The following is a 3,587-nucleotide window of genomic DNA, read 5'->3' as shown; positions in this document are numbered from 1 at the left end:
GACAGTACGTACAACGGAGATGGGGGCGGGAACTCCTTTATAAGATGCCCGGGGAACTTTAAGTATTTTTTTTAATCCGTTCGGTCTAATAGTAGATTACGCACCTATAATCCATGATGTTTTCATTTAAATTCAAATTATAACGAATTGAAAGTTTGAAGAAAATATGAATTTAGTTTGTAAATAAAAGGGACAAAGAGAGCAGCCAGTTCGTCATATTGCGAAGTAACTGGTGGATGTTGTGTATTTCCAAAAATTAAAAAAAATAATAGTATGCGTGTTTTTCTAGTATTTTTTCACCTATATTTACGTATTGTAATCTATTTTAACGTATTGAACGTAGAGTCAGAGGTTTTTGCAGCATTTTACTACCTCAGAGTAAGACATACTTTTTTAAAAATAAAAAATCATTAAATAATGATACGAAATGTAAGAAATTAAATATAATACACACCTTTCGCGAACTTATAATCCATAAAGAATATATTTATTTATTTATTTGATTTAAGCTATATATATATATATATATATATATATATATATATATATATTGTTTTTTATCCCTTTGCAGATTTTCCTGTAGCGGATTTCAGGAATGGAATGGTTTTATAGTACAAAAATGACCCTCTTTTATACGAGATGAGAAGTATGTGGGCACTTAAAAAAAATTAGATACCACTAATGATTATACTTAAGTTATTTCTAAAAAAATATTAAAATCAACTTAAGTACCCCTGTACTACCTTCTTTGTTTTCGAATTTCAGATAGCAAAACAACACTTAAGTTGAATTCCTTTTATTAAAATTGATACTTTAATATGGATAGAAGTATATAAATTAAACAAGAAGTGTATCCCAACTTTTGACTAAATGGTTGCAGAATCCAATTAAACTCTCCGCCTGTCGACGTTACGCGAAATATATATATATATATATATATTATTTTTTATCCCTTTGCAGATTTTCCTGTAGCGGATTTCAGGAATGGAATGGTTTTATAGTACAAAAATGACCCCCTTTTATACGAGATGAGAAGTATGTGGGGCACTTAAAAAAATTAGATACCACTTAAGTTATTTCTAAAAAAATATTAAAATCAACTTAAGTACCCCTGTACTACCTTCTTTGTTTTCGAATTTCAGATAGCAAAACAACACTTAAGTTGAATTCCTTTAATTAAAATTGATACTTTAATATGGTTAGAAGTATATAAATTAAACAAGAAGTGTACCCCTTAGCTTAATTTGAGCCCTCCCAATGCATCCATAAAGTTTACGAAGCAGACGATGGTAAAAATAGAGGTCACCATTGAGAATAGAGGATTGAAAAAGTAGAGTGCTAAGCTCAGTAAACATGTATTTGGGTTTTGTCCTATATGAATTTTCACGTTTTCAGAGGGTTTAAACATTTTATACTAATTTTAGAAGTCGCGTTACTTCATTTTCTTCGCGATTTATATATTTTTTTATTGTCATGGTCTTTTATTTTGAATTGAATTTAACCCTGTATTTAGCGTTATTTCTAAGTAATATCTATAAAGAAGTTGAAGCCTTGGTTGTTAATGTGGAAGTTGAAACTAATTGATAGTCATCATGAAAATTGAGTCATATTTACACAAACTTCCAGAGAAAAATATATTTCACCAAACATATTGATTAAGTCTTCTATCTTATTTTCAGCCTTTAACCGAAAGTCTACAGAAAATGTTGATTGGTCTAGGTCTGTAACTCTTGTAGAGGTCAACAAAGCATATGCGTATCTAAGCGAAGCGAAGCGTATAAATAGTCTTTGCTCTCCCTCTAACCTCTTAAACGCACCGTGTAATGTAGCGAAACGCAGTTTTTTCTAACACTCAAAACCTATAATCAAACTAACTTGCAAACCCTCAATTGGCAATATTTTATAAATTAGATTTATCTGTAAAAGTTTTATTTTAACATTTCTAATTTCAAATGGTTGACAATATTTTATTAATTAGCTTTATCGGTTCGCTGTAGTCGCGTTACCATGTTATCTGCGTCCGTGCGAAACGGAAATCAAACGAAATTACCTGGCGAGCGAAAATTCTAATTAGTACACTTCTTGTATTATTTATATACTTTTGCTATGGTACATTTGATTATAAAAATTTATAAATAACCAAACCCCTCCTCCTACCTCTCCCTTCATCTCACCGTTTTTAAGTACCAAATGAAGTTATTATTTCAAGTGATTTCTGATTTGGTATAAATATAGGAGCGAACATTCTATATTTTTACATTCTTCGTAATTACGAGCAAGTTTAAGGGCTAAATATTAGCTATGGAAAATAACGTGGATATGCGTGTAACTAAAGCTGTTCTTAGGTTTTCTTTTAAGCCGGATATGCCAACCGAAAAACAATTTTCGTTTAGAACGTTAGAAATAATGTTAAGAAAATATAAAAACTGGTATTTACGTGAATTGAACCTGCAAGAGGACGAAGGTTACATCGACGCCCATCTAGCTACCCATGTCGTCATTGAGAAGATTTTTCAAAGATTGGACCCTCACTCGAGGGAATACATTAACGTAAGCTTGAAATTTGTTTTGATCTAATTATTATTATTATTCGATTAACTTTAAAGCGTTAGTAAGTTAGTGTATGTATGTATGTATGTATGTATGTACGATAGTAGATATATGAGACAGTGATAAATTGAACTAGTGAATAGAAGGTATGGATTATCGTTTAGCTTATTTTGATTTCTTTACTTTATAGATCGAGAGACGTATTGTAGGGGTCTCGGACGAGGAGGAGGAAAAAGTTAATGCAATGCTAGATGCTTTTTTACACGGCGATTTACCCAACGCTGAATAAAACGAAGCATCTTCAGCCTACATTGAAGATGTTGAAATTGTTTGGTGGGAAATCACAAAACCTTTAAATTAAAATAATTGATTTTCCGTATTTAATTTTTTTCTTAAAATCCTACTACTACGCCAAGAATGTATTTATTTATTTATTTATTTATTTATTTATACTCAGGGAGAATGAATATGTCGAGAATATTTTTAGCGTTTCTCCAATTCCACCCGTTGAGATCTTTTAATATCACTGCTTTGAGAACCATGGCGCCATCTAAACTTTGAAATAATCCTTAATTAAATATATTGATAAAAAGAACTCTAGTGATGACACTTCCCCCTATTTTCAGTGACGTACCGATTCTCACGTGACTTTCATTTTCTGTGCGCGCGCACCCGATTAATAAGATAACTGAACTTTGAGCAATGGATTTTTTTTTCCACTGGTACTTAAGATATGCCGTCAGGGTAGTCATGGGAATCAATTCTTAGTTATCTCAATAAAGAGTCTTAGCATTGGGAATAGTCATTGAAGGTCACGCTGAAAAGTAAGTTATAATAATAATAATAATAATCAGCTAGGCTATTTTATTATATTTAAAATGAAATTTTTAGGCATTCTTTTATATATATATATTGGAAATGTATTAGACAGAAATTAGGTCTAGTAGGGGTAAGATTAGCGTAGAAATTAAGTTACTATCACGTGACTCGTTCATTTTAATAAGATAACTGAACTTTGAGCACTGGATTTTTTTCCA

Source organism: Leiobunum rupestre, chromosome 2 (assembly GCF_980474605.1).
Source record: "Leiobunum rupestre chromosome 2, qqLeiRupe1.1.hap1, whole genome shotgun sequence".
Lineage (NCBI taxonomy): Eukaryota > Metazoa > Arthropoda > Arachnida > Opiliones > Sclerosomatidae > Leiobunum > Leiobunum rupestre.
Note: the sequence above shows the minus strand (reverse complement) of the source record.